This window comes from Mastigoproctus giganteus, chromosome 9, assembly GCF_048544385.1.
Source record: "Mastigoproctus giganteus isolate SK-2022 chromosome 9, ASM4854438v1, whole genome shotgun sequence".
NCBI classification, from domain to species: Eukaryota; Metazoa; Arthropoda; class Arachnida; order Uropygi; family Thelyphonidae; genus Mastigoproctus; species Mastigoproctus giganteus.
In genome coordinates, this window is record NC_143583.1 from 232,911,497 (window position 1) to 232,924,257 (window position 12,761).

The following is a 12,761-nucleotide window of genomic DNA, read 5'->3' on the forward strand; positions in this document are numbered from 1 at the left end:
TATTATTTTTTTCTAGTTATTTATTTATTTTCTTTTATTTCCGTCCCCTCGGGTTGGGCAGGCTGAGGGCTCCTGTTCTTTGGTATTGCACTCCTTCCACTGGATGACAAATTGGTGCAGCAGCACTGAAATGATAGAACCAGGCACAACTGCTCATGCTTGGAAGTGGGGAGTGATTGACCGGGTGTTGATCGCTGTAGAGTGTAGACACAGTTACTTTTTCAACACAGATTTTGCAAGGTGGAGTTCGACTAAACGTCTAGGTGCCACCCAAAACAAGTACATACGCATACATACATATATAGTATATCTTTTATTGCTTGCAAGGGAAGCTGTATAATTAAAATTGTTTCTTACGCAGAATGCGATGATTGTACATAGAAAGTGCTTGTATCGATGTAATAAAAAAAAAAAAAAACGGTGCTCCTCAAGTTACCGTCAAGAAATTCCTTTCCCTGGAGTATTGGGTTCTTAGATGGCTCAATGGTAACCTTCGTTTTCCCCATTCAATATCCAGGCAACAGCTTTATGAAAACTTAAAAAAAACAAAATCCCTGCAGCAGACGATCAACGAGTGCATCTTCCAATTATGCAATCATTCTTCTTGCAAAGCTAATTACCTCTGCAAGCGATTCACCAAACTTAGCCAACATAATAGCTCCTCCCCAACAAGAAAATTCAAGAAATCAATAATTCAAATCCAACCTCTTCAGACTCAAACAAATGAATAGAATGTTCCCATCCCTTCACCTCATAAATCATCACAACATTGATTGCAAGAGGTTGCTCAACTCTGAGGCCCACAGCAGTCAGATTTTCAATCAAGTGATGAGAAATAAAAGCAGCTGCCTGCAACCCAGTAACTGCATCCGAGAGCCAAATGTGGTTCTAAAAAAAATATATATATATCATTATAATTCCTATTCATTGTCAATATTATATAAACTCTGCTGTGTATTGGTTTTGATATTTATCTCCTTTGTACTGAATGTATGCCCATAGCCTAGTGATGGGCTTGCTGTATTTGCAATAAATTAATATTTATGCATTTATTTATGTTTTCCACAGCACGCTGCGAAGATAAAGAACTGCAGAGGGTTGTAGTGATGATGAAGTCCGTTTTTGAAACAGGTATTTTATCATTCATTCTCGAATAATTTTAGCAGCATCGAACAGTGTCACATTTGGAAGGAAATAACCGAACATGTTAAGGATTCGCTTCACATTATGGCGACGACCATGTGACATTATTTCCTAAATGCTTAATTAAAAGATAGTCATTAATTGTCCTATTTTATGGAAATTAACCTCATTAGACAAGTTTATGGGTTGAAGAATAAACCTGTAAGCCCGCTATGTAATGGCCAATTCACTATAGCTGTTAGTGATGACATTTTGATTGACAACAGTTTTCAGTAGAAACTAATGAGATCCTAATATCCGGTAGTGAGATTGTCAGGTTATAGACCTATCGCATTAAAGTTGCCATTAGAGTTTCCGTTGTCTCTTTCATCACGTTCGTCCGTTCCGAGAAAAAAAAAAAAAACCTCACAAGCTTGTTTTTGTTTGAAATAATAATAAATAAACAACGATTCTGGAAACCTTTGGTTGTACATAAGAAATATTTTTGTCGTCTTCAGCAGTTTTTTTATATATTTCTTTTGCAGCGAATGATTCCAAGAATTAGATAAATAATAAAAAGTTATCAGAAATTACTTTTTGGGCAATGAAGAAAGTCACTATAATACGCTTTCCAAAGAAGCAGATGATCGAAAAGGAGGAGAAAGGAAATATGGGAAAAGTGTGAAAGATAAACAGAATCAAATGAGCCGGTTCGTCCCATTCAGAAACGAGTATTTTATCATACATCATCGGGTCGTTTCAGAAGAAAACAAGGAAGGTTCTTTAATTCGTCACCAGGAAAGAACCGCATCAGCGTGCACACAATGCACCCAATAAAGATGAAAATACTGTAATCCCAAATACCCAAAGTGGGAGTCTGCTCTCGGCGAAGGTAATCGTTTCACACTAGATTACAGGCGTCTTTTGCAGAGAACCGGTCTACCTTTTGATGTTTGAAAATGCTGCTTCGCACATGTTGACGAGAAAATTTCACTGTTGCTGCTACTTTAGATAATTATATTGTCCTGTCCAGCAGCTTTGCCGCTGTCTTCATTTCTGTCGGTCTTCAGATCTGTGATCTCCAGCGTGTCGACTCTCTAATGGGCACACGCACACACACAGGAAAACAATGTATCACCTGTGTATTTTATTTTTATTTTTGAAACATTCAGAAGTAGATATCTTTCTCTCTCTCTCTCTCTCTCTGCTTCATCATGCGTGTGTGCTAAATTTTAAACGCATTGTTTAGTTAAATATCTTATCAGACATTGCTAGCAAACTTGTAAACATACAATTAATTTGTAAGACCTTTTCCTTATTCAGGCTCAAGTTAGCCTGAATTACAATTTACACGACGCTCTGATAGTCGCTTAAGGTTGTTCGCGTGGACCTGACGATATCTCGGTAAATGTTTGGCAAAATTGTCCCCTCCTTTTAATCGATCAACGTATCTTTATATTTAATAAATCAACCACGGAAGGAAATTTTCCTATTCGCTTTAAAACCACTCACACTTCAGCCATCCTAAAGAAAGGTTCCAAATTTGAAGCATCCAGTTATCAACCTATCAAAAACTTGATAGTACACCGAAAATTTTAGACATTATAGTCGTAAATAAACTCTCTTCTGGCTGTCATACTTTTCTATCTTCTCATCCCCATGGATTTCGCCCTGGAGTATCCGTAGTAATTACCATTGAGAGTTCATTTCTACCGAGCTTGATGAGGGCTGCGGAGTTGGCTTGTCTACACTCATCTCCCACAACATTTGACTGCACTGATCATACGCTAGTTGAAAGAGAAAGTATTTCAAGGAATAATTCCTATCTATTTAAACACCATCTTAAATAGATAAAAGATTTCAAGCCTATAATATATCTATGTACATTACATACACGTAGATTTATTATACGCTTGAAGTTCATCCAAAAAGTAATACATATTTCGACACGATATAATAAAATGTCTCGCTCACACTTTATTCACATGTACCTCTTTCAATATATCCGTAGCTGGCACTCACATTTCATTTAACTTTACAGAACCAACTGTGGGAAATTCAGAATCCTCAGTTCATTATTACATTTAATTGATCATTATAAATTTTATCTATTCATTAATCAAAAACCTTCCTTAAAGAAATTAAATATATCAAGCAATTATTTTTTAATATCCACAACTAATTATAGTCTTCTTAATAAATCCCAAAATATGAAATCCATAATACTATAATTCTTATTCTTTTACATCGAGTATTTCACTACACAACTAAAATAATTAGGCTGACTTTTAAAGTTATTTAATTAACTATTTATATTTGTTAACTTAAGCTTCTTGTTAAAGTACTGTAATCATCTTTGCATTTATCTGTAAAAATAATCTCATTCATTAATATTCTCAATGTTTCTATCATTTTTACTTACAGTGCATTATAAATTACTTTTGTTCTTATCGTAGCAAAGAATTTCTTTCATAATTTCGAATTTTTATTTTGAATCATCATGCAGCGGATAATTCTAAACACTGTAATTGGGCTATGCACCTGTAAATTGTGTACATAAACTTAATACTAAGCAGCACTGCGTATTGACCGAAAATGTAGAGTATTGCTACTCTTTGATCCTATAAAAAAATCTTTCACCGTCGTAAAACAGTTTCCCAATTTTCACAGTTTTTGGAATTTAATTTAGGCTTTCGGTAATATTATTTTCCCTATTTCACTTGCAAGGCAGAGACTGATGAACCATCCTTTAAACCCTAAAGTAGTTGAAAAGCATAAGTACCGGGGAATATCATCAGCATATTAACAAGTCATCCAGTTCATTTAGTTCTTCGGCAATCCGGGGTCATAATGTTTGAGGGGTTGGTAACATTCGGGGAAATAATCATAGAAGCTACTGGGCTTTAAATACTAAGAAATATTGTTCAAGGCTTAGTTCATCTAAATGGATGTCAGATGAACTATTGAGACACGTGGCAGAGAAGTAAAATGAACGTGATGCATATAAATTATCAGGTGATACAGAAGATTATGTTAGATATAAAGTAATCTGAAATCAAGAGATTACGATAAATTTCTGGCAAAGAATGCAGAAAATACTTATTTACTTATATTAAAAGTAGAAGGGATGGATTGCATCACATTGGTCAACTTGAGGTCGATGGTTTAACTGTTGGTTAAACATCAACATCCATCAATGGTTTAACATGAGGAATTCTTTAAGGAAGGGATGCCAGAAGTTCATCTAACTCTAACAGGTAGCTAAATGATTATGTGATAACTGAGAGGAAATTGGAAGAGAAATAGTTGAAGTTAAACATAAAAAAGGCACCCGGGATAGATGGGATCTATCCAATTATATTAAGGGATGCAGTAAAAGAGACAAGCAAACCGTTAGTTACAATTATGAGAGCTACTTTGAATTCAGGAGAGGTCCCTGTGAGGGAATATATACGAATGTATCCCCAATTCATAAAGGGAATCATGGGATGATATGAATAAGTACAGACCTGTTAGCTTAACTTCTTTTGAAAGGAAAATAATGCAGACACTGGTTAAAGAAGTAACGCAGTACCATTTAGACAGAAGTGCAGTTATACTTCAGTCACAGCGTGGGTTTGTTAAGGGGAGAGCTTGTCTGACCAATTTGATTGGATACTATGATAGATACTACAAACTGGTAGAAAAAAATAATTTTGATATATCATATACATGGATTTCTGGAAAACTTTTGATACTGTTGCACACGAAAGACTACTATACAAATTGGAGCAGTGTAGCATTAAAGAAAAGTTACTGCTAGGAATAAAGGGATAGTTGAGTGGGAGAAGACAGAGTGGTTGTCAACGGATACTGCTCTTAGTGGAATAATGTTATTAGTATAGTCCCACAGGGATCGGTGCTGGATCATTATTGTTTTCTGTATTTATTTATAATATTAATGAGAATATATCATGCTGAATATCTAAGTCTGCAGATGAAAAAGGTTGGCAAGGTAATTAATGACAGTAATGAAGTTATGCTGCTGCTGCAACAAAATTAGGAAAAATTAGGCAGATAGGCTGAGAAATTGATAAATGCAAGGTACTGCATTTATCAATTTCTCAGACAATTTCAATAAATAAGCAGCAATCCCAGAGTAACGTATCAACTGTGTGGTACTACACTCAGGATAGTCGAAAAAGAAAAGGGCCTGGGGTAATTATGCAGTCCGATATGAAGTTCTCTGAGCAGCACAGAGAGGCGGCTAAGACAGTTCATGGGGTTTTGTCAACAATATACACGAATTTTGTTAGCAGAGATAAGGGCGTGATTATCCTATTGTATAAGGGTCACATCTTGAGTACTGCATACAGGTCTGGAGGCCTCATTTTAGAAAGGACGTAGAATTTCTGTAACGGGTACAGAGAGGGCAACGAGATTTGCGAGGAGAACAAAAGGGTGTTTACCAAAAAAGGCTTCAGTTCTGCAAATTGCAATGTCTAGAGAGGCACCTGCGAGGTTATCCGTTGAGTTATTTAAGGCTTTGAACGGCTTGAGCAACCTCAGTGCTGATTGAATTATTCCTCTTGCCCAGACTATGCATATAAAAGGGCATAAATTCAAATTGAGGAAGGATGGTTGCAGAATGATGTGCGGAAGTTATCCTTCAGCCAACGGGTGGTTGACTGCTGGAACAAGCTTCCATCCGTTGTGGAAGTGAATAATTTGAATAGATTCAAGGAAGAACTAGATAAACTATTGGACGGGATGGATAGGGTGAAATGAGATTTTTATTTATTTATTTATTATTATTATTAATTTAATTTTTTTTTGGCGATGCTATATAAGCTTTCTTTCTTGGATCACTTGCCACTATTAACATTAATACTAATACCCATCTACTAATGACCACATCTCCTCCCCTGTTGAGATATCTTTTTTGTCACATTTACCAGCGAAAAGAAAATGGGTCAGCAGAAGACTGCGAAAGGGTTCTGTTCTAACATCATCAGATTACCTCGGAAGATTAATGAGTAGAGAAACAGAAAAGGGAACGCAAATGTAAGAAGTGGGCAGACAAAATGTCCACAAAAGTGTAGTGTACTGTGAAGGCATTTGTGACTGTGCGGCGTGATATATTTTGATATAATCGTCAAATTAACAAAAAAAAAAAAAAAACGATTCTGCATCAGAGATGTACTTCATGATCAAGAAGGTATGATTAGTACTGAAAGAAAAATAAAAATTGTATAGTCAATTTTTATCAAAGAAATATCATCTTGTGATATGCATTTTTATTATATTCCTTCAGGAATTAAAAGGAAATTACTGCTTAATGGTTTCTTCTGCTTTAGATTGATTGATTTGCTCTTACATTCTGAACTCAGCCATTCCTCTTTTCACAGGTAAGAATTGCGCACGGTTTCAAGCATTTTCCTTCGTTTTTGAGAGGAAGAGGAAGTGAATGAAGAGAAATTTACTATGTATAAATAAAAATAAAGTTCCGTTTGTACTCTGAAAAAAAAAAAAAAAAAAAGAAGAGTACTTTTCATATGAAGACAAACTTATTTTATGGTCTATCAGCGACAACTGGCTGTAAAATCCACAAGTGTAATTGTACGGGAAGTATGCAATAACAGAGTTCTGGTTAATTATAATTTTAACACTCAGGACGGAAAGGGTTCCATCGCAACCTACACACAGTAAGGGCTGACCAAGAAGGATCATTTTCAGTATATGATTTGTAAGAAGGTAGCAAATAAGACACTGTCAGCTTACAGTACGCAAGCAGTTAAAATTGTTTTCCAGGAGTGTTACGGGTTCCACTCCGAACTGCATATTCGATATACTCAGTTAATTGCTTGGGAACCTATTAGTGAAAATATAAGCAGAGATAAGTTTGGTTTACAGACTCTGAACAAGAATAAACGCAAATGACAAAATAAAACTATTTACCAATGCTTTGTGCGAGGTATTTTCGATGATTTATTTCCTCAAAACATAATACAGTATATAACGAAACATAAGTAGCCTTGAGATTTTATATTCAAAAGGAAAGACAAATTAAAAATATTTTTATAATAATAAAATGCAAAAACTTAATGAATTTTCAAATAAATAGAAAATTTATTAAGTATTTGTAGTTAGTGCAATAATATGAAGCACTAAGGAAAATAATTAAATATGTATCTTTCGAATTTATTGTCAGTTTATATCGTCGGCAATAAGACGACAGTAATAAAACGGAAGCGCTCATACAAATAAGTCTCCATTTTAATAAATTCGAAGTATTATTCCAACCATTATTTTCGTCTCCGAAGTGGATTCTTGGTAATGGTGATTCAAAATTATGCATAAAACATTAAAATGATAGATAAAACATAGAAATGTTGTACCTCTAAAGGTTTATTGAGTGAAAATAAATCCAAATTTTCTGCAACTAGTGGAACCATGATGCAAAGGATATTCAGAAGCCTATATCCGTATTCAAAATGTTCAAAATGGACATCTTTCATGATAGCTCGAAATATAGTAACACGCAGTACCAACAGTACTTCTGCGTTGTTGCTTCTCTCCCACAAATCTAAAGCAAATCTAGGTCTGTTATCGCGCACTCTCTTTAAAACTGATATAAAACTTAAGGGAAGGAAAATAAAGAATAAATAGTACAGAAAAGACATACATCGGTGGCTTGAGCATAACCGGTTGCATATTGACAAAACGCAATGTAGATTAAATTAAGAATTGGTTAGCGGAGTACATAAGCCTCGCAAGATACGAATACAACAGAAAAAAAAATCAAGAGATGGAGGGAGAACGAGATTAGGAGTATTGTGGTTGGTTATGCTTTTTAGCCACAAATGCATATTCCTTTCTGTCTTCTTTTTTTTTTTTTTTTTTTTTTTCAATAAGCATTGATAAATTCGTAAACGGATGCTATGGTATATTGTTTGTTTGCTATTTTATTTCTTGCATATTAATCTTTCTATCCCTAGATATGTGCTATGAAGTAAAATGGTTGTAAAATGTATTAATTGCTTCGATTTAGTACATGTACTTTTGTATATAAAATAATGCATGATGACTGTTTATTTTTGAAGACATTGCAATTTTCCAGTGATCAAGCCATTAAAGAAGGTTGAGAATCTGTGGCTGACAACTCTCAGCCTGGACAGCCGAGGACTCACACCACTCCAGAGCAAATTGCAAAGGCTCAGGAGATTGTGGACGATGACAGGAGAATGTCTATTTCATACGGACGGCAGTGCAGAAGCAGTTGTTACCGAGAGTACCACATCTGGTACCCTAATTGTTATCAGGGTACCAGATCTGGTACCCTGATAACAATGTGTCATTCAAATTTTCAATATTTTAATTACTTCGATATTTAACAGTAATAGTCATCTGTACAGAGGTCTCCATATTTCACTGCAAAAGGGTGCCGCCTTCGCCGAGGAAAGGGTGTGGGTGAAGAAAACGGAATATGCCCGTGGCTTCGAATCGACAACACAGGGTGAAGATAATACCTGAGTAAAATTAAAACTATTTGAGAATGCTCAAATAGTTTGTTCATTTATATTTACGTACATGCCCTTTAAGTCAATTACAGAATTTGAGAACAAACTGAATTTTTCTTTTTTACGTGCATGTTTACGTAACCATGTTGACCCCAATGTCAACAAAATGAGTAAAACATTCTGAAAGTTGAACAGCAGTGTCAGAAGGATAGATCAGAATATAAGCCATAGATAACTACAATTGCTGAAGCCTCATTTGATTTCTTTAAACTGGATCGGGTATTCAAGGATTCTTATCAAAATTTTTAAACCTTTGACTCAATCTAATAAAATGTCTCATTATTACAATAAAGTCGAAGTGGTTTAAAAAAGGGGCACTAGAAAGATCCTTAAGTACCACCTAAGGATTCTTCTCTGAAGCTGATATACACTTTTAAAAAATAGCACGTTCTGGACAGCAGATTCCGTTTGCATCCACACAAATACATGTATTTATTTATTGTGACAAATAAAATTTATAGCAAATAAAGATGACTCAAAGAGAGAGAGAGAGAGAGAGAGAGAGAGAGAGAGAGAGAGAGAGAGAGAGAGAGAGAGATTGATTTTATTGCAAGGTAGGCCTATGTCAATGATTATCTAAACCCATTTCTCTCTAAGCATCGAGAACAGCAAATATATTTAAATCTATCCCTGAATGTTGATGAATATTTCTCTTTTCAGTTTTCCTGCATTTTGGATTATCACGCCAATGATAATCCAAAATTCAGGATAACTGACATTTTTTATAATTTCTATAGTCACTTTTATAACAGTTCAAACAATTATGAAAAGCAACATGGCGGTGTCCATTGTATCAATAACATTCAGTGAATAAATCCTTGAAAGGAGCCGAGGAATTTCACTAGAAAGTATAATTTTTCTATGCATGATATACTTTAAAGAAGGACGTTAAACTAAGATCGGACATGTTTTATCAGAAATCCCCATGGGATTTCTGACAATAAATATTTCTTTCGTGCGTTCATGACTTATATTTTAAGAAACATGCAGAATATATGGCCTGATTAATGGTTATAATACATGCAGCTGAACATTGTATTTGGATGGACAAGCTCAATATAGCTGACATCAATTTTTTAATCTTGTAATTAAATTTATCTACGAAAAGGATTATTCATTGAGGCAACTAACAACTGTTGAAATGCAAATTATTTAAACAAAACCATGATCTATAAATGAAAATATGGCTTCCAACTTGCATTTTTTTTTTACTCTAGATCACGTGAAACATGAAATACATGCTAGCTTGGCTAGTATACATTTCACGGTGCATTGCCTTGCTTGTTAACCAACTTGTGATCAAGAATAGAGTAGAGCAGATAATTAAACAACTATGCTTTGACAGAAACGAAGGTCCTGATGACATCCTCAGAAGACTCCAGCATATCACCACACTTTCTCGACTGCATCCCTTACTACTTCAACGCTAGCCTCATGTGCTTCACTTGGGACGATAACACCTCTAGGACATTGACAACTACCAGTGTATTTCTGTACCCAGCCATCGCGACTTGTATTCTGCTCCTCATAGACTAGAGATATTTTACACAATATTTTATATATCACTGATGCTCTAGCACAAATCATCACCAGCTGCATTTCACAGCATTTCCTTCCAAGACAATGGAAAACTCTGATTATCCTGATACCTAAACAATAACAACTATACAAGTTGTCGACTAATTTTGCTATTGCTGTTTCTTCGGCAATAGCAAACATTGTTGTAAAATCATTCTTCAAGGTAAAATCTTTGTTAACGAACCTGTCAAAATGCATTTCATTTTGAGTTTAGAGAGCGCTCCACAACAACAATAAGCCTAGCTGACACCACTTGGTGTATTCAAACTGCGTTTCAAGATAGGACACAGTGTGATGTCATTTATTAAGATACCAAATGTGCTTTCAACAACAGATGACAAGAAAGTTGTCGAGATTACTTAAATATCATTTTACATTGATACAATGGTAATTTCATATCAACAATACGGACTAAATCAGAGATACCTCCTCTTCCCCACTAGCTCGTATTCTCATAACCACGCAGGCATTCATCAACGAGGTGTCCTCTCTAGCACTATATTTTAAGCATTTTTACAACCATCTTGCAACCGAATTCAAATCTGCTGGAATATGCCGATCATTTAAAGCTACTTATTTATTCAAACAGGAATGATAATATTCACAAAACTAGCCATGATGTGAATATAAAAATACAGTAATCATCAGGTACCCGAAAGAACTCAATCTCACTATTAATGCAGACGTATCTGGTCAAGTAACCTATTCCTTGCAACAAACATGCAAACCGCATATTAAATTAAAATTGTAGATGTCTCTTTTTCAAAATGTCAACCCTACAGAAAACCTAGGAGTGTATTCGACAAAATTCTGAATTCTCGATATTTGCATATTTTCCCAAATAATACAAAACGGTTTTGTTGATCAAGCACGAAACAGCAACGGTCCAAGTTTAAAAAAAAAACTCTAAGGTACAACTTTCCATACTTGTCACATGCTTTCGAAATCTGGTCTGGAATCCTGAAAATAATCCGGCAGGATTTTTGCAATATAGAGTATCGGATTCTGAGATGGTTGAAAAGCAAGCGTGGTTCCCCATACAGCATTCAGGCAAGCTTTATAACAACTTGGAAATGAAGCCTCTTCAACAAATCATCAACGAGTCTGAAGTAATCATCTTTGTCAAGTTGATTACTTCTGCAAGTGAATCAGCCAAGCAATAATAACAGCATTTCTCAACAGAGAAAATTCGAGAAACTGGCAACGATTTCACATTAACCTTTCCGAATTCAAACGGAGACTGGAGGTTTCTGAATGCACCCAATAATTTCATAAACCTTCACAATATTGATTGTCAAAGATTTGTCACTTTGCATGTATGCACTAATCAGATAGAAAGCAATCCAAACAGCAGCAGTTAGTTCGGCAAATACCTCCTCCCCCTCTGAAGGCTGTTCAAGGGTGAAACATACTGCAATAAACTGATTTAATGATAATAATATACAGTACGTACATTTAATAATAATAAAGGGTGATCACCCAGACGGAGTACACCCAGAGACACGACCAGGTGGCCAGGATATCAAAAGCTGGCGCAAAAATACCAGCTGATCAAAGCTAATTTACCGTATTACAAGTACGAGCCTCAGGCCGTACTAGAGACCTCTGCTTACAGACTATACTGGGGCTGTGCAATAATAACGGACAAGACGATCCCGCACAACACAGCAGACATAACCCTCATCGACAAGAAGGAAATGGCTACCTACCTGATCGGAATAACGGTGACCAACATTAGCAACCTTCAGAAAACACACGACGAAAAGATCAGGAAGTACTCAGACCTAAAACAGGAAGCCAAAGATATGTGGAATATGGAACAAGTCTGTACAGACCACTGTGCCAACCACCAGTATGGCGATAAAGTCCCTCCATAAGAACCTAGCAGCAACCGGCCTCCCTGAGAACACATAAATGGAACTTTAGAAAGCCGCGACTCTGAACATCTGTAGTACAATAAGAGAGTTCCTGAACCAACAGTAATAATAATAATAAGAGTAACAGGACACAACCAACCACCTGGTATCTTCAACAACAATGTGACTGGACTGGGTACAAAATAAATCTCTAAATGAACTGCAAGAACTAATCTTCAACTAATACATAACGTACTGCATAGTATGTTATATGTTGACTATGTACTATACGTTATTCAGTACGTAAGTTTTAAATAAATATTACATATAAATCATATTCAATGTTTAACACGGTAAATGGATGCCATGTACAGTATCTGTAAATTATTTCCAGAATAATGCTGTAAAATGCAATAAATTTATTTATTTACTTCGATTTCAGTTTAGGTAAAATAACTCATATGATAAATGCTATTCTGATCCCATATAGTACGGACTTCACACAGAAGAAGAAACTAGAGACACAATGGGTCCCCAACGCTAACTGAAGAGCATTCCATGATTGTGGCATTGTGGATGGTAGAAGGACTGTGCATCTGATAGCGGTTTCGACTTCATCCCATAAATGTATACGTTTGTACAACTG

General features: G+C 35.5%; 1 protein-coding gene across 1 annotated transcript in view; it reads right to left on the reverse strand.

Moving 5' to 3' along the window:
- LOC150081174 (T-cell leukemia homeobox protein 3-like) overlaps nucleotides 1-12,761 on the reverse strand; it is a 187,689-nt gene that overhangs the window by 81,765 nt on the left and 93,163 nt on the right. The window lies entirely within an intron of this gene.